At 38.2% G+C, this 26,876-nt stretch overlaps 1 protein-coding gene across 1 annotated transcript in view; it reads right to left on the bottom strand.

Moving 5' to 3' along the window:
• The window catches only part of LOC101744455 (kinesin-like protein CG14535), a 434,238-nt gene extending 407,522 nt beyond the window's left edge, over positions 1-26,716 (bottom strand). Inside the window, exon 1 of the mRNA XM_012689123.4 lies at positions 26,452-26,716. The gene's annotated coding sequence lies outside the window, so the exon portion shown is untranslated. The remainder of the gene's footprint in view (positions 1-26,451) is intronic.
• Between the last annotated feature and the right edge of the window lie 160 nt (positions 26,717-26,876).

Raw genomic sequence — 26,876 nt, 5'->3', positions numbered from 1 at the left:
GTGAACTTATTTATCGTCCGACCAACATTTACAGACATTCGATTCTGGGTTGTTTGTCATTAACAAATTGTCTGTATTCAGATTCGCGTATCCGACTTTGGCACATATTAAAGACCATTTCCAATATCATCAACTGATCTGAGTGAATTTACGCGAGAAGCTGTAAAATAAGCCCGCAATAGGGCAATAGCAAAATTATAATGATAATGATGCCAACCCTAAACGTAAATCTTATCTGCGGGCGCATCTAGGGCTGGCTGAGTGACCGAGTTACATTTTTCATATTCAGTAGGTACGATGCTGAAGGCAGGTATTAGGCTAGAACCAAAGGATTTTTTGCTTTTATAACATTCAGACGATCTTTAGATACGTTATTGTTTTTTTCACGAGATAATGAGTTAGTTTTGAACAATTTGCTGAACAATAAAGAGCCACTGGTTCTCCCTCCAATTATTCAAATCAGTCATTAAGTCATGAATCCGTTATGAAATAACCTCAAATCATGCACTATCACGTACTGAATCCCCGAGTTCATGACTAATAAGGGATCCGGGTTGGCTGGTTTTTTGTTTGAAATGGTATAAGATTATGTCGTGTTCTTCTTCCATTATATCCAGTCACTTCTGACTAAATTTAATGTAAGCAATGCCGTGTGTAATATATTTGCAAATCTTTTGATTCGTTCTCACAAAATAGAAATGAAAGAGACAAATACGATGATAGGCGTTTCGTAACCGACACTATAACAATGAGCAACTTAGAATTCGTGTGGTTCGTGTCAACAAGGAGGTTAGTGGTATTTGCGTTGTCGATGTCTATGGACTCCGGTAACAACTGTACACCAGGTGGTCCGTAAGCTCGTCCATCTAAACATTAAATAAATAATAGTTTAAAAAACTAACCATAAAATACGCATTTATAGAAAATCCAACTAATAAATAGAAAATAAATTTTAATAAATTTGAATTAAAAATAGTGTAAGAAAAAATGATTTTATTGTAAAAAAGCGTGGGTTGCTTTTCAGGATATTATCAAAATAACCCTTCTACTCATATCTGTTCATATAATATTTATAACTACTGATACCATGATGCACCCCACGCTTTTTTTACAATAAAATCATTTTTTCTTACACTTTTTATAATTCAAATTTATTTTCTATTTTTTAGTTGGATTTTCTATAGAAGCGTATTTTTTAAATTTTTTTAAACTACATATTATTTATTTTTAATTTTTTAGTTGAATTTCAATTTTTCATAAAAAAAATTAAATTTGAATTGTCATCGGTCCTTAATAAGTATACCAAATTTCGAGTTAATCCGACGTTTTGAAGGGGGTCAAAATCATGTTCAAAGATTCCGTTACATACTAAAATACATACGTCAGAAGCTAATAAAAGCGTATTAAAAAGCATCAATTTACAACGAAAACTTAAGTTAATGCAGACCAATATGCGGCACTGCTAATTTGGATAGCTCGGGATTTTCCGGAGTGAGTCCTCAACGTTAATACGAAAGAAGATATTTCTATATTTTTTTAGCTCTGCTTTCCAGACTCCTTGGGGTATAAGGTTTTAGAAGCGAGACTGCTAACCAGCGCGAGCTCACAATAAGCACTATTTTATCCGAGACACGAGGCCTTTTGATGTAAATAAAAAAATAAAAACCATAATTTAAAACCTTATTTTTATTATTTCTAACCTTTAGTACATATAATCTTCTCATAAGCACCGACGATTTCATATCAAGGTGATATCAAAAATCTTTTATTTACTACGAACCCAATTTTGTTTATTGAACTATGTATATTAAAATGTATTGTCCACACCTGAAATACTAATCTAGATTCCAATGGAAAATCCATAGGACTCCGTCCAATCAAATAAGTCGAACAAAGGCTTCAAAGGGAAAAGAAACGTAATAAGTTACTCGTCTATAAATTTCAATACGCCATTTAAGCGGAGTCTTGACTTGGAAATTTCTCATCTTCGACTGAACGGAAATGCCGGTAGGTAGTTCGGATCCAATCTTGCGTCTCCTTTGTTACGGGAACAATGGTAAAGGACGGATAATAAGGCCAATACTGAATAATGAATATATTGAAAAACGTTATTGAAAAATGGAAATCTTTTTTTATTTATTTTTTATTGCTTATGTGGACGAGCTCACGGCCCACCTGGTGCTAAGTGGTTACCGGAGCCCACAGACATCTACAACGTAAATGCCGCCACCCACCTTGAGATATGAGTTCTAAGATATCAGTATAGTTACAACAGCTCGTTACTGGGGGTAGAACCTCTTGTGAGTCCGCGCGGGTAGGTAACACCACCCTGCCTCTTTCTGCCGTGAAGCAATAATGCGTTTCGGTTTGAAGGGTGGGGCAGCCGTAGTAACTATACTGAGACCTTAGAACTTATATCTCAAGGTGAGTAGCGCATTTACGTCGTAGATGTCTATGGGCTCTAGTAACCACTTAACATCAGGTGGGCCGTGAGCTCGTCCACCCATATAAGCAATAAAAAAAAGATATACATATTAGTATCAAAGCTAAGGCAGTAAGTACTACTACATCATAAACGAGTCATTGACATGGGCGATCAGAATTTTAAGGCGATCTTTTTTGTGGCAATGAGTTGTGTAGTTGTTTGAATTTGTTTAATTTTTTTTAATTGTTTATTTGTTAATTTAGTGTCTCTTCCGGGTTAAGCGTGTAATAATTGTTACTGGGTAACCATTAAGCAACTGTGAAAGTACACGAGAGAAATTGTAACAAAGTCGCTGGACGTGGCTTCTCAGGCTCTTTGAGAAAGTCCGCTGAACTGTCAATAAATTATTTTCAACTCACCTCTCAACTCTTTTCAATCCATTACATTTGATTTCATTCCAATTGATTAAAATCAAAAATTGATTTTAATCAATTGGAATGAAATCAAATGTAATGGATTTATTATTGGGAATTAAATTTTATTAATTTTAATTCCCATTAATAAAAATTTATTAATGGGAATTAAAAGTTCAATTGAAATAAATTTCTTTTCATTCGATCAAAATGTTTTTGGTAAAAGGAAATGAACAACAATTTGGCCGAAGGACAAATATCTGGCAAGGTAGAAAATCTATTGTGTCTAACCAAATAAGGCTTGCATCTCGTCTCAAAGACACGTATTGCTGTTTGTTTATGGCGAAGGCCAAAATATCAGAGCCCGAAATATTTACTTATCTAAAACGATGATATTTAGAGCCATTTTACTCTTACGAATAATTTTAGCCACTTGACATGGATAGGTTAATAATAAATAGGTAGCCTGGGATAAATCACACAGGGTCGCCTGGACCCAAACTAGGATTCCCCGCAATGTAGGAACCAGAGTAAGTTTTTTTTTTATTGCCCTTGTAGGCAGACGAGCATACGGCCCACCTGATGGTGAGCTGTTACCGTCGCCCATGGACTTCAGCAATGCCAGGGGCAGAGCCAAGCCGCTGCCTACCGCGCTAAGTAGTAGGTGGTATGCCTAAATAAAAACATTTGTTATAAAACTTACATACCAAAATACAAACAAAACGTGTCGTGTCGTCATGCGAATGTTTGTCCGAGGTTAAAATCGAACCAACAACCTCAGCAGTCAGAGGGCTGATTACTTCCGTACCGAGCTTACTGCTGATTACAAATCACATACATGTCGAAAATGCTTGGAGGCACAAGACGAAAAGCGATAAGGCGGGTCTTTGTGCTGCGCGTTTCCTGTATTTGAAACAACGGCTGACTGTTCGAAGATGCTACATACACACCTTGACCACAGTATAGCATTCAGCAGTGAAACAATTCTGTATCGAAATAAATTCTGGCGTTATCAACTGCGGTCGCGATTCGAATCTTTAATCGATCTCTGTAAACCCTCAGAAAATATTTTTTTTATTTCGATTTTTATATTCATCGGCTCTATTAATTAAAAAAAAATAGTCATTTAGACATTGACTGGATTGTATGATTGTTTCGTTGTGGAAATTAACGAGACTGCTGTACGTATCTGTACTTTTTATTGGTGGTAGGACCTCTTGTGATTCCGCGCGGGTAGGTACCACCGCCCTACCTATTTCTGCCGTGAAGCAGTAATGCGTTTCGGTTTAAAGGGTGCCGCAGTTGTTGTAACTATACTGAGATCTTTAGAACTTATATCTCAAGGTGGGTGGCGCATTTACGTTGTAGATGTCCATGGGCTCTAGTAACCACTTAACACCAGGTGGGCTGTGAGCTCGTCCACCCATCTAAGCAATAAAAAAAAATCAATAATTACGTAAATTTAATACTTTTCTGCGGTTTCTAATTTTTACAATGTCACCTTTTTCCTTATGTCACACAGTCTTTGTACTACCAGTAAAATAGTAAATTTAAACAGAAAACAAAATATAGCATATTCAATGAAACTTAGTAACTAAATTTTGTTATTTTAAGAGCAATTTCATTATATTCATGTATCCTGTATTTAAAACAACGCGTTTGATGGTGCAACGTAACGATGTAATAATACACCTTGACCACAGCGCATTCATGTTGCAGTCAAAAAACTCTGTACCTAATAATATAGTTGAAATGGAAATAAACGAATAAGGAAATAAATAAATAAAGGAATTATTAATAATAATGAAAGAAAATGAGTAAAAATTAAGAATTTCAATATAAATTCTTCACTTCCGTCTTTTATTAGGCGCTCAAATAATATAAAATCTTCCTAAGTTTTGACTTCGTGCTTACGAGATGGCAGATCGCGATTGTGGCGTATTCGAAACATCACCAAGATAAAAAGTGTAAACAATCAATCTATATCAATCTATTTCTGGTGCAAATGAAGCGTATTCTAAACTAGTACCGTTGAGATTACCGAAACGTTTTTGCACTACACCTAATCTTTACAGGAAACAGAACATAGTTGCACTTTGGTTGAAATTCCCAACGTGCATACAAAGAGAGTCCAAACATCCGTTTACGGGAGGAATTACTGAGTCACTCGACATTTTTTTTAGCTACCGAATATCACTTTATCGTAGCTTTTTAGAACTAAATTAGCAAGAAACTGACTGTGACAGACAGTTTTGTTATATTTGACGCACATATCATTAAAAACAAATAAATTTGGGGACAAGTTGCATTCGTAGGCAACTAGATACTCGTAGGTAGCCGTAGCGAACGTATAATCCTCACTAAACGCTTTCTCGTTGCCTATTTGTAACATTAGTTTAAAAAATTGTCAAATAAAGTTTGTATAGCAAAGGTAAATGACGATTTAGTTGATAGCACGAAGCGGGAATGAGATTTTGGCTCCGGAAAATTACCTTTTATTTTTCTGGCCTTTTGTCGTTTGCAGTAAACAATTGTTGGAAGACATTTAAAATCAAAAGTAACTATTTTGTAAAAATATTGGGGTATTATTTCATTCGCATCCTCATTATCCAACTTTTGGCTCCAGATGCTTAAATATCGTCAACTGTGGGATGGGTATGCAAAGACTAGACGAGGCTTTATCGCTTTTCCATCACAGTTTTCAGACTTCATAAAAAACAAGGTGCAAGAGCACTTACAAAACTGACGAAACTTACTGCTGGGCTATAATTTTCATAATTTTCTAAGTTTGTTTTCTTTAATTCCCGCTAGCTGTATCTTAAACAATGTAACATCACTCTGATCAGGAGATACGCACATTCTATACAAAATATTTTTACTGGTGCTAGGACCTCTTGTGAGAGTGCGCGTGTAGGTACCACCACCTTGCCTATTTCTGCCGTGAAGCAGTAATGCGTTTCGGTTTCAAGGGTGAAGCAGCCGTTATAACTATACTTGAGACCTCAGAACTTATATCTCAAGGTGGATGGCGCATTTACGTCGTAAATGTCTATGGGCTCCAGTAACCACTTGACACATGGTGAGCTGTGAGCTCGTCTACCCATCTAGGCAATAAAAAAAATTTAGGATACTTATTTATTATTTCTTTATTAATCATGTTAGTGCGTTTTATAACCACGTCCAGTCCCCTATACGAAACGAAGCAATTGCGCGTCCGAATCCTACAATTTAAATGTGATAGAGATTTTCATCTAGTGGGTCGAGCGTTTGTATTTTAAACTAATATCGAAAGGCCCAAGAATAGGTGATGGCTCGTTTAATTTGTAATACTGTTTCCCTGTGTATTTGAGTATGTACATTATTGCAAATAAATCCCCCTCTATTTGCTTAGAGCGATGAGTTTGAAAGCGTACAGAGAGCTATTTCAATATTTAATTATGATTATTTGAATTTCATTTAAAAGATTTTATTTGTTACGTCTATGTTAAAAAGTTAAATTTATATGTAATTCTATTTAATTTCAGACTTTTCTAATACTTAGGACAACACGCGCTTGGGGCGTTAGGGCTTCTAATATTAAGTACCGTTTCGTATTATAGACAATATCAAAAGACGAGGTGTGCAATATCGTTAACAATAAAATAAATTCGAATATTAATATATTTATTGCAGAAGTTGCTTGAAATATTTTACGATCCAACGGGTTGTTAAGTTTCTGCCAGAGCCCATAGATATTGGAACTTGAATGTCATCACTCAGTTTCTTTCTTTTTATATTGTTTGAATGAGTGGACGAGCTCATATACAACAACAAAGTAAATGCCGCCACCCACTATGAGACATGAGCTCTTAGGTGTCAATTTTTGCAGTACAATGGCTACGCCACCATTCAAACCGAAACCCATTACTGGTGGTGGTACCTATCAGTGGCATCTCACAAGACGTCCTGGTAATTACTCAATTTTAGCGGGTTTTTTTATTTTTTTTTATTTTTTATTATTACTTTATTATTTATTTTACTTTTTTATTATTATTATTATATTATTACACGATGTTATTCCTTCACCGTGGAAGTTATCGTAAACATTTGTTAAGTACGAATTTCATTGGAAAATATGGTACCAGCCTGCGGGATTCGAACACCGGCACAGATGTATCGTCTGAATGCACAGGGCGTCTTATCCTTTAGGCCACGACGACTTCAAAAACTTTTTTTAAATATAAGCACTGTTTCGCCCTTGAAACTAGAACGAATGTTCGTTTTACGCTAGAAATTATGCAGAAATATGGCACTTTCACCACTCATGCGCTTTCACAGTACATCCTACTAGCAGTAATACAAACGAATATTGTTATTCTGTATTATTTTCATTACGATACATAAGTACCGCCGTTTTTGTTTGTCGAAAAATCAACAAGGAGAGCATTTCAAATATCCACGGTTGTATATTAGGTACTTTTATAGACAAACAGACCTGTGTTATGAATTTATTCAGATGCTATCGGGCGTTCCATCTTGTATCTCATGAGCGTGCCACCATTGTGGTTGTGACTTGGACAAGGCGGAGCACATGCTTGTCGTCTGTCCTGTATGGGAGGGGTGGCGCTGTGACCTCGTCGCAAAAATAGGAAACGCTTGTCGTTGCCGTCGTTGTGGCAACGATGGTCGGCGGCAAGGAGTCTTAGAAGGCGATGCTCGACTTCTGCGAGTGCACTATCTCGCAGAAGGAGGTGGCGGGGCGCGCGAGAAATGTACAAGCCCTCCACTGTCGAGCGGGGGTTAGGAAGACGGATCTCGCTCAAGCCCTCTAAATATTTCGGGTCCCCCTTACATGTCGGTCTGGGGACCGGCGAGGGGGACCTAAGGATACGACGTGCAAGCTGCTCTGCACGCGTTTTACGCAAGAGCATCCGGGTGATGAAAGATCGGCTATTCTCGACCCACTCTGATTCTGACTCAGCGAGATATTCCGTGGGATAACCCATTCTAACCGGTGCCATCTTGGCGGGCTTTGGATAGCCTGCCGACCGAGAGGGCTGGAGATCGTGACGCCGACGACCGCCGGTCCGGCGTCCCGAGGGCCAGGGTGATGGGAGAGATGTGCTCCGCACTAAACACTTCACTTTCTCCCCTTTGCCTTTTCATGAGTTCTGTCTCACGCGAGGTTCGGACTTGGATAGTTGGTTTATTAATTTTTTTGCACTTTTGCATTCTGAATTTAAAATTTCAATTTACTAATGTTAGGACATAGAAGTATGGATACTTCCTACAAAGATACCTAAAATGCCACTAACCGGATATCAGAAAACTTTATATCAAAAATCGTTTTGACATAGTTCAACTTTGTATTTTTTTTTCTTTCTAGTTAGTTTAAACATTCTGTTTTTAAATACAGTTGAACGTAAACATAAAACAGATTTCTATTTCAAACGCAAGTCGGACTCACAAAGGGAAGAAAAACCATAATAATTACGGTTTATCTTTCGGCGTTTATATACTAATAGACTACTGCGGGCTTACCTCCAATATTTTTTTAAAAAGCATTTTTGCTCATCCTAATAAAGTGTCAATTACGTAATCAAATTTCATTAAAACAGCATTTGTTTAGTTATTTGGTCCCTGTTAGTTAGTATAAAAAATAATACCCATTTTTTATTGAAATCTTTTCGATAATATCTAGTAGTAAGTAATGTTATAAGTTTTTTTTTTATTGCTTAGATGGGTGGACGAGCTCACAACCCACCTGGTGTGAAGTGGTTACCGGAGCCTATAGACATCTATAACGTAAATATGCCACCCACCTTGAGATATAAGTACTAAGATCTCAGTATAGTTACAACGGCTGCCCTACCCTTCAGACCGAAACGCATTACTGCTTCACGGCAGAAATAGGCAGGGCGGTGGTACCTACCCGCGCGGACTCACAACAGGTCCTACCATCAGTAAAAGTGTATTTTTAATTAGCTTAATGAAAGACGGATTTGTCGAACCAACTACGCCTACATATAAGACAAAACATGCGCGCATGGATCCGAACCACGTTTTTTATAAACACAGAGAAGAAGATACAAACAATTTCAATGAACAAACAAGCGGCTCCCACAAAGTTACTTGCGGTTCATTGACTTAGATGTTATTCTTGCACCTTGATAGTCGGTTCATGTAAACATTGTGTTGCATGGCGATTGATCCGCTGCCGATGGCTGATGCATTATCCCACTGTATCGAGACACCAATCATTGGATTCGGTACCTTGCACAAGTACATTTGTCTCTACGATATAAGACCGATATCTTTAGGAAGTACCAGTGTAGTTTAGTCTTCTACGTTATAAGACTTCCGTTTTCCGGTACCATACCTTCAGTAGTTATTCTTTTCATTTCTTTTTACTGGTGGCAGGACCTCTTGTGAGTTCGCACGCGTAGATACCACCACCCTGTCTAATTCTGCCGTCAAGCAGTAATGCGTTTCGGTTTGAAGGGTAGGATAGCCGTTGTAACTATACTTGAGACCTTAGAACTTATATCTCAAGGTGGGTGGCGCATTTACGTTGTAGATGTCTATGGGCTCCAGTAACCACATTAAACCAGATGGACTGTGAGTTCGTCCACCCATTTAAGCAATAAAAAAAATCTTAATGAAAGAAAAATACTTAATTCATGTCTTTTAGTCAATTAGACCCTAGAAACCTTCGATTCGCTAAAGGTAATTCAAATAGGTAATATATCTAGACAACTCAAGTTCAATATCACCAGGGAATCCCTAAAGGTTTTTGTGATTGAAACAAAATGGTCGGTCCGACATTGATATCTGAGCCCCGAACCCTTTTAAGGCTCAAATGAATTTTCAATTTAATTTATTAAATCCTTTCCCAATTATTCTGTGCTGTAGATAACTAAATTTCGAGATACTTGAAGCCGTGACTGTATGTATGCTTGAATGCTAACCGTTTTTATAAAATTTATCTTACTTATATTCGTAGCTTTGGAATTTGGAATCGTATGAAGCCGAGAGCTAGAATTGTTGTTTCTCAGGACTATGGCACGTATTCTCCAAGCCCTGGTTTCAAAGGAATCTGATGCATACGATAATGATAATAACGATGCCACACCACGTCTTGGCCATTCTCTGATGTTCCTGGCTTTACTGATATTCGAATATGTAGTCCACTAATGATCTGTTAATGGTATGTAATTGAAAGATCGAAAAATTAGTAGACGATATAGTGTATATAGTGTGATCGTTTATAGTGATAATAGGTAATAATAGGGTTAGAAGTATCGGTTATCTACTTTTGATTTTTAAAGAGTAAGAATCATCAAAGATAAAAAATGCTTTATCTCTTCTCAAAAATTATCAAGGCATAGGTTATTATGTATGTATATATAGTAATTGATGATCCCATACCACTCTAAGCTACTAGAGTTGACGAGTTGAAATAAGTAAAAACGAATCAACCAATAGTGAATATGGTTTTGCTTGTTGAAATGTAATCTTTTTTGTCAAATATATGTCATTTGGAGGATTCGGACTTGCAGAGAATCATAAATCAGATTGGGTCAATCCAGCACACTTTTGTCAAATATATGTCATTTGGAGAATTCGGACTTGCAGAGCATCATACATCAGATTGGATCAACCCAACACACAGCCATTGTACTATAGAACATAGAATTCATATTTCAAGATGAGTGGCGGCATTTATGTTATTAATGCTTTTGGGGTCCTGTAGCCACATAACACGCGTGGCACTTGGGGACTGCCGCGGTAAAGCTATTGCATAACATTTTTTATCAACTTATGCAATTATAATTAGACAATCATAATTTAATATTAAAACAATAATAAAATAAGATCACGCTATATTTATAAAAAATAACAAAAGAAAAACATTAACTGTTGCCATCACACTCATAAGCTAGACCGCGCGAGAGAGAGATGGGCAGACTTTTCATGATGCGCATGCAGTGCGCTGTCACGCCGCGCGCTTGTTCACAAACACTACACAAGCACTGCGGTTGAATGTGTTGACCGCAAGCTATATGGTAGGTGGAGTGGGGGGTGTTAAGTTTTATTTTCGTTACGGAATTTCTTGATTCGGTCGCCGCGCTCAAAGCCCGCGATAAAAGCTATGCAATAGCTTGAAAATACACAGATATGCTTACAGTATACAGTGTAAAAATGCAACAGAAAAGCAACTCGGAGCCCCATTGTAAATCCCAATAATCCCATTTAATTTCGTAGCGAACTGGAAGGAAATCACCCTGAAGAAAATCCACATATCGTATAAAGGCTCTTCCCTCGCCATTTCAACGTAGATACCTAAGGTTCTATGTAAATCAAGCAAAGTCGCGCGAAACATCAAAGGAATTCCTGTAACGTATCTGGGTACTCTCTGATCCTTTCCTTGCGAACCGTTTTCCTAACAATAATACCTAGTTAGATCTTGTGAAAAAAATTTATATTGGTATTGTATGGATATTTTATTAAAAACTAGCTGACCCGGCAGACTTCGTAGTGCCTCAATCGATAAATAAAAGACCTAAACTTTTGTATAAAATAAACTTAAAACAAACAAAAGGAATTCGTCCGACGGGGACACATCAAAGGAAAAACACAATTATTATTTTTATTTATTTCCGAGCATTTTTATATTTATCTACCTTTTAAACCTTCTCTGGACTTCCACAAGTAATTCAAGACCAAAATTAGTCAAATTGGTCCAGCCATTCTCGAGTTTTAGCGAGACTAACGAACAGTAATTCATTTATATATATATAGATATTTGGATATTTTAATAAAAGTTATTGGCTCCCTAGCGGTCTAAACAACGGACAAAGTTTCTGCTGTCTCTTTTGTTGAAGCGATGATTAGATTATCTCGTTTGGTCCCGTACTGCGAAACGATAATAGAAATAGCTACAATAGTTAAAAAAACCTCGAAATCGGAAATACATGAAAACCACATCAGTTAGCACAGAGCTACACTTTAAGCTATAGTCAACGCACCGTGAACGCAGCTGTCCACCTAAACACATGACGTCATAGACTTATAGCTGCCTTTGTGGGCAGACAAGCACATGGCCAACCTGATGGTGAGTGGTTACCGTCGCCCATAGACTTCAGCAATGCCAGGGGCAGAGCCAAGCCGGTTTTTACCCCTTAATACTCTCCACCAGCCTCGTTTGAAGAAGGATATATCATAGCGCTCGGGAAACACCGTGGAGGGGAGTTCATTCCATAGCCAGATGGTACGTGGCAAGAAAGACCTTTGGAAACGCACTGTAGATGACCGCAGTGGCTCCAGGTAGTATGGATGAACTCTACACCGATGGCGGGCGGTGCGATGATGGTATCATCTCGAACAATTCCTCAGAGCACTTATCTGACACAAAGCACCTCCCTGCCACCAGTGAACGTCAGCTGGCGCTTTAAGGCACTGGTATAATACACAAAGAAAACCAGTGACCCTTCCTTGGTGAATCCTGTAGTCATTTTACCCACGGGAAGAGATACGGTGGCGCTATTCTAAGCCGGCACCATACAGTCATATTTCAACATTTTTTTAGAATAACTGAATTTAGCGTTTAAAGATGTTAACTATTCAAATCCCAAAAATGTCACACATTGAGGCATTTAAAATTCACGCACGCTCGATCCATGTCCTATTTTTTTTGCGTTTCAATAAAAGTATATCCTTTTTTTTATACGCTTTTATATTAGCTTCAGACGTTTGTATGTTTGTAACGGAATCTTTGAACATGATTTTGACTCCCTTCAAAACGTCGAATTAACTCGAAATTTGGTATACTTATTAAGGACCGATGGCAATACAATATTTAAAAAAAAATATGGAAAAAAATGTATTTGAAAAAATAGAAATTCAACAAAAAATTGAAAAAAAAAATTTAATAAATAAAAATAGTGTAAGAAAAAATGATTTTATTGTTAAAAAAGCGTGGGGTGCATCATGGTATCAGTAGTTATAAATATTTTATGAACAGATATGAGTAAAAGAGTTATTTTGATAATGGAAAGCCCCCACGCTTTTTTTACAATAAAATATTTTTTTCTTACACTATTTTTAAATCAAATTTATTAAAATTTGTTTTCTATTCTTTAGTTTGATTTTCTATAAAAGCGTATTTTGTTAGTTTTTTAAACTATTATTTATTTAGTCACGGGACCGAACCTCCTACGAAATCCCCACGCTTAGAGGGCGTACGGGGTTTGTAGGACTGGACGATCAGCAGATTTTGAGAACAAACCGTGGACCCCAGGATATTTAGAGCCCTACACACTAAACAACTCCCCTGTACTCTCGTCCAAGCGTCAGAAGCGCCCTCTCCGAGGTAAGAACTCTGGCGGGGTAAGGGGTTTACCACCGTCAACACAGTAAATAGACGCACGGCTCACTCTAAGAACGTCAGGCTGGTGGTGCCTTCGAGGCGAATCTAAGGTTCTGTTGACCATCTCATATAGCATTCCATCAGGCCACCCATGCGGTTCCGCTGGGATCCCGGGATATTCCGTTGGATCAGCACCTGCCTGCCGGGTTGGGACACACCGCCAACTGGTTGTTCCTATAATGATTTTCCTCCTGGGAAGCCTGGAGAAAAAAACTCCACTGTGACTAATAGCTTCGGTTAGGTTAGCCGAGGTACTGGTCTAAAGCCTATCAGATATTTTTTTGTAACTTGATTTATGTAGGTACATCCTTTCATTAATTACTAAGAATGTAAACACGACTTGGAAATTCAATAAATCATCCCTTCGTCAATAAAAAAAGCTTCGATAAATAATTCAAACTTGTATTTACTACAATAAGCTCGATCCAATTTAAACTTTTTGTTTGTTGTAAAGGGGGCGCGATACTTTTATAGACGCTAGAGCTTTGACTGACGGGATTGTAAGTTCGGCTTACATGTGTGTAATGGAAAAAGTTTAAGATGTAAAAATGTATCCGGATTTTATATAAAATAAAAAACCGGTTGTGTAGTAAGATAGGTGATAGTAAGATATTTTAGAGTGAATATAAGCAGTCGAGACTAGACCTTATGCTTAGTTATGTTTAGTTCTAAAATAGATAGGTGTGACACTAACTTTATTTTTTAATTCTGGTTGTGAACCGATTATAGTTTATTACTTTTCTCTGATTTTAATGTCACTTAAGTGCACGAGCCTTTGGTCTACATCACGGATATAGCAATAGCTAATGTATCTTTTCAGACCTTACAAATTCCTTCAAAAAGGACGTTTAAGGCTCAAACGAGAGAACAAAAATGGACCCGGGAACTGCACCTAAAATCTATCGATTGACATATTATCACGCAAACTAAAAGATCGATTGCTTATCATGAAATAGATATACTTTAGTCCTATTTTATTAGCTTTTTTCTCTACCATAACCGGAGAGAACATGCTAACACTAACTCTAGCAAGACCAGTGACAAAGACAGACCAACGTACCAATGATCAGAATCGCGGCCCACTGAGAAGATCCGCCGAGAAACTCAATGGGTGCTATGGTTATTCAATAATATGTAATAATAAAACAAATGAAGCCTTTGGAAGAACAATAATCCAAAATCTAATTGGATTTTTAGGGTTTTAATTGTCTATTGCATTTGCTGTTGCTTAGTAAAAACAAACTTTGCATCTAATATACACGGGATGGCAAGAGGGTCGTTGAGTGTTCCCACTTCACAGCTGCGTGAAGTCGATTGTTGACGGGCGTGCTCATTGTATTGGCCTTACATGAAAATTTTAATTCGATTTTCTTGTACAGAAATACGATACCGAACAACCCGATATATACTGTTAACAGTATTTAAGTCCAAGCACCCGCACGTGTTCAATAAACGTTAAGCAGCGTTGTAATGCAAACGACCGCTGTAAGCTGATTTTTCTTCTTTTTCTCCACCTTATCCCACTAAGTGGGGTCGGTACGGCTATTTTTTTTCTTCCGTTCTCTTCTATCAGCCGTCATCTCAACACTCACTTCCCTCTCTCTCATATCGTCTTTCACACACTCCATCGATGTTTTTTTTTTTTTTACTTACATGGGTGGACGAGCTCACAGCCCACCTGGTTTTAAGTGGTTACTGGAGCCCATAGACATCTACAACGCAAATGCCGCCACCCAAATTGAGAGAGAGAGAGTTCTAAGATATCAGTATAGTTACAACGGCTGCCCCACCCTTCAAACCGAAACGCATTACTGCTTCACGGCAGAAATAGGCAAGGTGGTACTTACCCGTGCGGACTTACAAGACGTCCTACCACCAGTAAAGTTTAGTATTTTAGGTCTCTTAGAAATAGATTCATTCTCAGTATCTTCACATTCGTCTTTCACAGAGTCTACTAGATATTCGAGGAGAGAAATCGACATAATTACATCAGCGCGCCGTGTTAAAGTTGTAAGAAATAACGCGCGCTCAATACTTGGTAGATGACTTTATTAATTTTCTATTCTATTCATTAAGACCTTAGAACTTATACCTCAAGGTGGGTGGCGCATTTACTTTGTAGATGTCTATGGGCTCCAGTATCCACTTAACACCAGGTGGGCTGTGAGTTCGTCCACCCATCCAAGAAATAAAAAAATACGATATATTATATACATTTATCAACAAAAGAAGACAAAGTTAGGTAATACAGATGCGCTTAGTAACAGAAATCGACATAATTACTTCAGTGAGTCGCGTAGGGCACCGGTGACCTACGCGGCACTCAACGTGTTAGTAATCGTATTATTACGATACAGTTATGATAATTACATAAAAATATATCTGGAAATCTTATCAGTAGCTTTGCGTGGTATGCGCGTAATGGCAGACCTCTTTCATTGTATTTATACACATAAGCTATCACGCGGTTGTGCTCGCATTTAATTAGTATTAAATAATACGAATTTACCGTCTTTAGCGGTTGGTCGGACAGTCTTTATCAAATTGGTCAAGTCATTTCGAAAAAATATATAAACTCAAGTATTAGTGATGGGTGAGTGTCATAAATAATACATATAAAAATATATATCAATACACAAACCTAAAGAGATTTGAACTGACTACCTATGCTTTTTAAAAAAAGTAGACTCTTGCATTTCAAAAGCTATGTACACAAGGATAAAAACGCTTTGTGTCCCGAGCGCAATCTGTCGCGCTTGCCAAAACGTATGTAAACACGGCCTAACTATTGTTCGGGGATTTCAATAGTTTCCCATTGTGAGACCCGCGCCGTGGAGCCGATGTGATGGCGCGGTACACGCCATACTCCGCTATTGTCACGCCAATTAAATGTAATACTTTAGATATTTTATTACGAATTATCCCAATCTAACTCACTATGAACCAATCAACCGGCATTCAGAACTAACGTTTACCAATCAATAACACTTTTACGGTTTTAATCTCACGTTTCTTTTTGAAGTGAAACTTCTTTAGGCGCGTTGGGAGAAAATTTTAACTCGCGAAAAACTCGTTACGGCTAGAGAGAAAAGATACAATTTACGAAGAGCGAGAGTGAGAAAATAAACAGAGCGTCTCGCGAACCACTCGACCGTAGAGAGCGGGAAAGGACAAAGCAAGCTAGAACGTTTGTCTTATACAGCATTTATTTATTATTATCATAATTAAATTTCATTTAAGGATGAATAATGAAGTAAACCACAATGCTACACACCGCAAAAGAAGTTTCACTTCTTTCACGTGCACCAAGTTGCACGCGCACCATTTTTTATCGTTACAATATAAACATTACTTCAGACGTTTCCAATATACCTAGTCAGGTCATAAATTCTGTCACATGTTTAATGTAAAATAATTGAAACATGTTTATTCATTATGTAACCATTCATATACCAAAATGAACTTAACAAAACATAGATTCATATGACACTAAAGTTTATTCAAAATGACCTCCGTGATTTTGAATACAGGCCTTCAATCTGCGCGGCCAGTCGTCTATCGCAGCACGAACGAGGTCCATGTCAATATCGGCGGCTGCCTTAATCAAGGATGTCTTGAGTGACTCCAAATTGGGATGAGGCTTTGAGCACGCCTTTTCCTCCAAGTGTTGTCATATCTTGTAATCTAACGGATTCAAATCTGGACTGGAGGAGGGCCAGTCTTCGTGCCGGATGAAGTCGATTTCACGCGCCGCCAGCCAGTCTTGTGTGCTCTTCGCTCTATGAGCTGGCACCGAATCTTGTTGGAATACCCAGTGCCTGTTATTGAACATAGTATGAGAAACAGGTTCCACAAGGTTCGTCAGGACTGTATTTTGATACACAACTGCATTCGTTTTTACACCTTTCTCACAAAAATGTACCTCTGTTAGCCCCAATAAGAAACTCCCAACCATACCATGAGCGAGGATGGGAAATGACCTCGTTGGACACGCGGAATACGGTTGCTCGCTTCTTCACTACTGTGTGCGTACACCTTATCATTTTGTTTGTTGTAGCTCTCTTCTACGGTAAAAATTTTTTCATCCGAAAAAAGAAATTCCCGATATTTTTTTCCCGCGTACCGCTTCAACAAAGCGCGGCATCTCTTCAGTCTCAGGTCCATTAGACGAGCATTCAAACGATGTCCTGTTTTTCTTCGATATGCCCAAAGCCCTTAGTCTTCATTTAACACCCTTTTCACCGTGGTTCTGCTTAACCCCATCTGAAGGGCCAACAGTTTCTGCTTACGTTTGGGATTTCTTTGAATTCGCGCTTTCACAGCTTATATCACTGCTGGAGTCCTAACAGACCGAGGGCGACCACTTCTTGACCTGTCATCTACACTACAGTCTTCATTGTATCGTTTGATGGTACGATAAACGAATCTTTTGGTTATATTCAAGTTAAAAATTTGAATTGGCGCGTAACCGCAACGATGTAACGCAATAACTGCAACACGGTCTTCTTTAAGCGTCCACTCCATATTTGAAAATGAGTAAAATTCTAAAAGTTATACATTTTTATTTTCATGAACAATTCGAAATTCGAATTCAATAAACTTTTTTGTGGCCAGCATTCTAAAAGAAAAGTTTTTACTGTGTGACAATACTTATGACCTGACTAGTTATATAAAGTTTTAGATACCACGACTATTCAACCTATATTGAATCTTAAAAGTTGTTTTAGTTACATTAAATACTGGTGAAATACGAAGCAAATAACAAACTTTACCAAGATTTTGGCGACATCTTGATAAATATTGCTAAACTGTCTGTCATAGATTTCCAGGGTTAATAGGAGTTACCCGGTATCCGTTGTATCAGTTGTTCAACCTGCATTATATTCTGTGCGTGAGGCAATCATAAGTGACAGTTTCAATAATTCGATAGCCGTTGGTGGTAATGAATCAATAGTACAAAATTATCCCGCAGTCAAAACGATATACAGTTTTTTGTGCCTACGGAAAATATTGCTTACTGAATATGTATAAAAAAGCCTACGATGCCAATGCTTAGGGCTCCAGGGTGAGAAACGTCATCGCCTTACCCAGAATGACTGCTTTCTGCTCTACAAGATCACCCGCTGGACCAATTTGATAACTTCTTTGAATACTTTTTATCGAAAGATAGAAGATAGATAGAATAGATAGAATAGATGGAATAGATGGATAAAAAGGACCAAGATTATTATAATGCCTAATCTATATGCATAAATTGGGTATTATAATATGCGTATATGCTTTTTAAATATACGCATCACCATTTATTTTTGGAATACACTTAAATATATAAAGCAAGCACGTTTCATGGTGCACTATTAGATTATCCGTGAAAATTTAGTGAAAGTTTGACAAAAATAGATTTAGAGGGTTGTTAAGTTAATTCGTTACAGTACGCGTTGCACGTTTTTTCTTAGTAAAGCTGTATATTCTTCGATGTTAAGTACAACGTTTATGTTTAACATGAATATTTAAATGCAGGCAGATCGTTATCTATATATTAATACGTGAAGCAAAAACTTTGTACCCCTTTTTACGAAAATTGGGCGAACGGAGGAGTATGAAATTTCCCACACTTATAGAGAATATAGAGAAGGAGCGCAGAATGTTAATATTTTTATAATTAAGCCTGAAAATACATTAAATCAATAAATAAAAAACATTACACACACTACCTTAAATTTGATACACGCAGGCATATACTCTTTTGTTTATTGTTAAAGTCTGTGGTCAAATTGAGAATAGATTAATATTGTTTTTTTACACGCTTTTTTTTAAATAGGTATTATTATTTGTCTATAGTGTAGTGTTGGCAACGCTTTGATTATAATAGAAGTATAGTCTTCGACAATAGAACCATAATAATGTTTAAAGTTATAATTTCAATTCATTATAGTCGAATTTTGACTACTAGGGGACCACTAGTACAATTAAATGTACCGACAAATCATTAGGAAGTATCGATAAAGGGAAGATCTTTCACCGACCTGGTGAAATTACTCGATATACCGAGGGTCCGAATGTTTCTATTCGGAACTTGTATTTATACAAACTTATATCGAAAATGACGCTAGCGCAATTCAGACATTGTCAAATAACTTCTATAGTAGCTACCGCGACACTAGTATATCTTTTGTTTAAGCGGATCTTACTACGATTTTGCCAGCGTCCTCGTCGAACTCGACGAGTTCGATGAACGAATCCTTAGACTCAGCCCACTGAGTTTCTCGACGGACCTTCTCAGTGGGTCCCGATTCCGATCCGTTGGAAGATTCAGCGAAGCACGGCTCTTGCCAGGGCTGGTGTTAGCAAATTGCCTCAGGTTAAGCCCGTGAGCTCACCTACTCGTCTGGATGTTGCTGGAATAGCGGCTTAGGCCACCAACGAATAGGTAAAAAAACTAAGATTTTTAATTTAATCAAGTTTTAGCTCTATTCTAATTCTCGCAGGGAGACTTAAGACCGATCTGTCTACTCTCGTTTTTTTATTTTTATTGCTTAGATAGGTGGACGAGCTCACAGCCCACCTGGTGTTAAGTGGTTACTGGAGCTCATAGACATCTACAACGTAAATGCGCCACCCACCTTGAGATATAAGTTCGAAGGTCTCAAGTATAGTTACAAGAAAATTAACTCTTACGGTATCAACATTTTTCAGGAAACTCTTTTCCGAAATCTTGATGGGCAATGGACAACTAAAGTTTTATCGTCTGGACGATGACCCTTGCTACTGCCAGGGTCAAGAATATCACACGAATATACCAAGAACCGTAATTATAATCCCATAAATTTATATCTAACGATGTCCTTTAGTGGGTTTCGACTAATTAACGTTCAAGACATGAGCCGAATTGGTCAATTTATATTTGCGTGATTCCGGTGAATCGTAAACTATATAGTATAATGGCGGATGAAATTTTTTTATAATGCATATAGGTTAATTTTAAGATCTACAATTTATTTTAAATTTATAATCGTTTAAAAATTGGTATTTTGTTATTATAATAACGGTTAATAGTCTTATATCTAATTATATTATTATATAATTGTACTATTGACTATCTTGTATTATTGTCGTCGTCGTGGCCTAAAGGATAACACGTCCGGTGCATTCGTATCTTGCGATGCACCGATGTTCGAATGCCGCAGGCGGGTACCAATTTTTCTGATCAAATACGTACTTAACAAATGTTCCCGATTGACTTCAACGGTGAAAAAATAGCGTCGTGTAATAAAAATCAAACCCGCAAAATTATAATTTGCCTAATTACTGGTGGTAGGACCTCTTGTGCCGTGTCGTGAAGCAGTAATGTGTTTCGGTTTGAAGGGTGGGGCAGCCGTTGTAACTATACTTGAGACCTTAGAACTCATATCTCAAGGTGGGTGGCAGCATTTACGTTGTAGATTTCTATGCGCTCCGGTAACCTCTTAACACCAAGTGGGCTGTGAGCCCGTCCACACATCAAGCAAAAAAAAATGTAGAGTTACTTGGTTTGGGAACGGCCACCTCATGCAACCGCTGTCACCAAGAGAATAGAATGACTTGACGTGTGGCTATGGCAATGGCTATTGTGAGCTAAAGTATCAGAGAAATTAAAATAAAACTGAACACCACCTTAAGAAATAGCCAATCCAACCTGTCTCAATCGGCTGGCCTCTCTGTGATTTATCTTAGATCCGATTGCTACCAAACTGCACAGGATCACATGCTGGGCCAATTCGAAAATTTCCTGAAAGTTTCATTACAATCGATCCAACCGGTTTGGAGTCATACATCCATATATATGTACATGTACACGTCGACTTTTATATTGTATACCTACTAAATAGAATTTCAGTCACACAGTCATGGTATGAAGTTTGAATTTTATATGTGAGGGTTGTTCTTTCTTTATTTATTGTTAAGATGGATGGACGAGCTCACGGCCCAGCTGGTGTTAAGTGGTTACCGGAGCCTACAGACATCATCTACAACGTAAATGCCGCCATCTACCTTGAAATATGAGTTCTAAGGTCTCAGTACAGTACAACGGCTACCCCACCCCTCAAACCGAAACGCATTACTGCTTCATGGCAGAAGTAGGCACCTTTTCGATATCAAGTTGAGGGAACCCGCTCCTCCCCGCGACCACTCACGGCTGGAGTCCCGCCAGGCTCCGTTCTCTCTCCGCTCCTATTTAGTTTATTTATTAACGATATTCCCCGGTCGCCGCCGACCCAGCTAGCCTTATTCACTGACGACACAACCGTTTACTACTCAAGTAGAAACAAGTCCCTAATCGCGAATAAACTCCAGAGTGCAGCGTTAACCCTCGGATAGTGGTTCCGAAAATGGCGCATAGACATCAACCCAGCGAAAAGCACAGCAGTGTTATTTCAAAGGGGAAACTCACCGCTTATTTCCTCCCGCATTAAGAGGAGAAATATCACCCCCCCGATCACCCTCTTCGGCCAACCTATACCCTGAGCTAGGAAGGTCAATTACCTGGGAGTCACCCTGGATGCATCCATGACATTCCGCCCGCATATAAAAACAGTCCGCGATCGTGCCGCATTTATTCTCGGCAGACTCTATCCCATGATCTGTAAGCGGAGTAAAATGTCCCTTCGGAACAAGGTGACACTTTACAAAACTTGCATAAGGCCTGTCATGACTTACGCGAGTGTGGTGCTCGCTCACGCGGCCCGCACACACATAGACACCCTCCAATCCCTACAATCCCGCTTTTGCAGGTTAGCCGTCGGGGCTCCGTGGTTCGTGAGGAACGTCGACCTACACGACGACCTGGGCCTCGAATCGATCCGCAAACACGTGAAGTCAGCGTCGGAACGTTACTTCGATAAGGCTATGCGTCATGATAATCGCCTTATCGTTGCCGCCGCTGACTACTCCCCGAATCCTGATCACGCAGGAGCAAGTCACCGTCGTCGCCCTAGACACGTCCTTACGGATCCATCAGATCCAATAACTCTTGCATTAGATACCTTCAGCTCTAACACTAGGAGCAGGCTGAGGAACCCCGGTAACCGTACTCGTCGAACTCGACAAAGAGATCGACGTGCAGCCTAACCCATGCATCATCCCGCTGAGTTTCTCGCCGGATCTTCTCAGTGGGTCGCGATTCCGATCCGGTAGTAGATTCATTCGCGAAGCAATTATTCTTGAGTTGTTAGGTCTCCTTCGGAGGCGCTCGGGCAGTTGTTAACAAATCCCACCCCTCCTGGCTGAGCCTTTGCTCGCCCACCTGTCCTGGTGAAGCTGGAAAGGCTTCCGGGCCACCAGTAATCTTTCAATCATAAAAAAAAAGAAGTAGGCACGATGGTGATATCGACCCGTGCAAACTCACAAGACGTCCTACCACCAGTACTTCTTGACTAAGTAATGCGATCCTACAGTTTTAACAGGTATATATGGGTAGACGTGCTCACGACTGGAATCAATAGAGACTCTGATATGTATGTATGTGATCGCCATCTTGAAACATTACGATAGTCTCAATGGCTGTAAATAAATACTGAATAATAATTCTGGTAATCAGTCTTTGGAGCTCATTTTCATTTCAATGCAATATGAACTTTATTATTCAGACGATACATTTGATCTTTGCATACTCGTCAAGCGATAAATCGGGCAACGCGGTCCTGATTTCGAGAATTTTTATTATACATTGTTTGTTCGCGTTGATCTTACGACGTCTCGTTAAATATGCAAAATTGGTATTTAAAAATAAATTAAAAAATGTAAAATAATATTCAAATATTGTCTTATCATCAATCATCAAATATTGTCTTATCATCGCTCATCTATTTAATAAAACTTGAAGCAATTAAACTTTGTACCCCTTTTTACGAAAATTGCGCCGACGAAGTAGTATGAAATTTCCCACACTTATAGAGAATATTATAGAGAAGGAGTGCAGAATGTTAATATTTTTTATTGTGCATAAAAAAATACATTAAATCAATTAAAAAAAACATTACACCACCGTGTTATTGACACACACGCGCATGCATAGTGCATACTATTTGTTTATTCTCAAACTTTTCTTATTGCTTATAGTCTGCGGTCAAATTGAGAAGAGATTAGATGTTGTTTGTCTTTATTAATATTTGTCTAAAGTGTGGTCTTGGCGAAATCTGTGATTATAGAAGTTGCCATAATAATGTTCAAACTTATAATTTCAAATAATTATGGTCGAATTTCGACTACTCAGGGACCACTAGTAAAAATAATTTCGTCTGTGAACCAACAGAGTTGTGCTAATAATAATGCGGTTCTGAATTTGCACTGCCCTCTCCCCTGCACTAGCGACGTCATGTGCACACACCCTAACCCGCTGATCTGACGGACTGACTCCGATAAAACGATTGACTGACGACGAATGTTTAAAAATTACCAGTAACCATTAATTACCATTACACTGATGATCGATCAATTGGTAATAATTCGGATGTTACTTTAAGGGAATTATCACGGATATCGGGAATACTAGACGTAGAATAGAGCAGCTGTTTACAGGCAAAAACTTTTAAAAAATTCATAATGATAATTAAAGTTTAGTTCATAGCAGATAGTATGAGTAAAAAGATTAATCCTTGAAATAGTATAAAAGTTTATCGACATTGCGTTTCCAAATATCTTATTTGCCACATACCATATCATACTATCCGGCTTTGGAATGAGCTCCCCTCCACGGTATTTCCCGAGCGCTATGTCATGCCCTTCTTCAAACGAAGCTTGCGGAGAGTGTTCAATAGTAGGACTTGACAGTGCTCCCTGGCATTGCTGACGTCCATGAGCAACGGTAACCACTTACCATCAGGTGCGTCGTATGCTCGTCTGCCTACAAAGGCAACACACAAAAATAGTAAATGTATGGCCCACCTGATGGTGAGTGGTTACCGTCGCCCATGGACGTCAGCCATACCTGGGGCACAGTGAAGGCACTACTTTCCGTATATAGTTCGAGATTGGGAACGGTTTCTCTAGTACTTGTGTGGTCAAATATAATCTAGCTGTTTTTATGGTGTGGTTCACAGAGAACAGTACTAAGCTAATCTTTGGTCAGTACTCAATAATGTAGCCGCGTTCTAGTTCAGTCGTGTTTATTTGATAAATATATTAACTGTTTACGCACGGGTACATACTTGATTTGATTAATAGAAAACCCTGAATTTCTTGGCGATTCTTGCCAGTGACGAGACTGGATTCCGCTGTGAAGTCATAGCGATTTGAAAGTGCCTGCAAAGGTTTGCTTATATAAAAATTACTGGTGGTAGGACATCTTGTGAATCCGCACGGGTAGGTACCACCACCCTGCCTATTTATGCCGTGAAACAGTAATGCGTTACGGTTTGAAGGGTGGGGCAGCCGTTGTAACTACACTGAGACCTTAGAACTAATATCTCCAGGTAGGTGGCGGCATTTACGTTGTAGATGTCTATGGGTTCCGGTAACCACTTAACACCAGTTGGGCCGTGAGCTCGTTCACCCATATAAGCAATAAAATTAAAAAAAAAACTTTTATTAACATTACAACGGGCTGAGGAGCACGCTACTAACGAACAAAAACACTCCATCAAATATCTTCTTTACAATCTATACTAATATTATAAAGAGGAAAGATTTGTTTGTTTGTTTGTTTCGAATAGGCTCCGAAACTACTGGACCGATTTGAAAAATTATTTTTCCATTAGAAGCCGACATTGTCCCTGATGAACATAGGCTACTTTTTTTTATTTTATTTTTTGGTTTCATGTGTGTTTTAATGTTTCCGAAGCGAAGCGAGGGCGGGTCGCTAGTTAATTATAAGTCCGTGATTCGTAATCTAAAAAATGTTCGTAACAAGTCAATTCGTACTTACATTATGTGGACTTGGGAGATTTGTAGGAAACGTACCTACAATGTGTGCTTACGTTACGTAATGTATTTTATGTGTTTGTAACCCTAAATTCAGTACGGTAGAGTTTATTTTTTAATAAAACAACAAAAAAAAACTTTACAACCGCTTAAATAAAGAACTGTTAGTTTAAATCAATTTTATTTATATTAAAACATTTTTTTTTATTTCATTATAATGTATAAACCGTGGGATTGTTTTGTGAGATAAATACGAACATTTGTAGTACTATTATATAACCCACGATTTTCCTACGACATCAATAATTATCAGATAATATTCCTCCAGAATCGAACGGTGGTATAACTTTTATTTATTTATTGCATAGAGGTGGGCGAGCTTATAGCCCACCTGGTGTTAATTGGTTACCGGAGCCCATAGACATCTACAACGTAAACGCCGCCACCCAGCTTGAGATATGAGTTCTAAGGTCTCAGTTACAACGGCCGCCTCGCCCTTCAAACCGAAACGCATTACTGCTTCACGGCAGAAATAGTGATACCCACCCGCGCGGACTCACAAGAGGTCCTACCACCAGTATAACTGCATGATGCGTATACACATGGTTTTTGGTTAGGCCTCGAACGTTTTAATGTTCATGAATGCTCACGTAGCTTAGCAACATCGGTATAAATGATTTTTAGATAGAAATCTGTCTTACTATCTGATACCACCGCCTTGCCTGTTTCTACGCGAAGAACGCTGAGGTCAATGGGCTCGTAGCTCACCACTTAAAGCTTGGTGAGCCGTGATCAGTTTGTTTTTCTTTAAGCTACCACAATCAAAGCATTTGTAGTTCTAGATTCTTCTAGAACTTTAAAAGACTTCAAATTGATGTTTGAAAATTTCATTAGCGCAATTCAGTTTGCAAAAATTTTTAAAACTTATCTTATGTGGGAAATTACACAAAATTCTTAAGAATATTATAGGTTTTATGTTATGGCCTTTCTAAGTAACCTAGCTAGCATACGGCTCACCTGATGATGAGTGTTTACTATGGCTCATGATCATTAGCAATGCTTGAAGCACAGCCAAGTATTACATGTTTCACATTACTATCACTGTCTCAGATATATTTCAGTCAACGTGAAATTTTAATATGACTTCATAATCACAATTCAAATAAATAGCTGGCTTATAGCATAATAAAGTACATTGTTTTTCTAAAAATTTTAAACTAATAAATATTATTTAGGACACGAATAAGACTAATACTATTTTTAATAAAACAAAATATTAAAATAAATTTAATATTATTATTACTCACCTAAAACTTTACGTCCAACCGGCAGAAACGACACGAACACATAACACACAAAAACAAAAAAACAAAAAAAACAAAAAAAAAATAATTAAGAACACAATTTGAAATTTAAACAATAAACACAAAAAATTCCGAACGAAAAAAATAAATTCGAAAACTAAAACATCCTTATTCTGTAAAAAAAAAAGTTCGAAAGTCGAACGCGCGTTTAAGCTCCTTCGATATAAGGGACGAGCGCTCCCTACGGCCAACGCGAGGACTCTGCCGGAATGACCGACTCGGGGATACCGGGATAGGGAACTCTTTGATAACACTAGAGCAACATGAGTTAGCTGCTTTCAGACTATGCTATACTATACTGCCATATAGTTTAACCTGTACTTAACCAATAATATATAGTACAGTACAGTGTGAACGTGTTAACAATG

The sequence above is a fragment of the Bombyx mori genome, chromosome 12 (assembly GCF_030269925.1).
Source record: "Bombyx mori chromosome 12, ASM3026992v2".
Lineage (NCBI taxonomy): Eukaryota > Metazoa > Arthropoda > Insecta > Lepidoptera > Bombycidae > Bombyx > Bombyx mori.
Note: the sequence above shows the minus strand (reverse complement) of the source record. Positions and strands in the feature narration are given on the sequence as shown.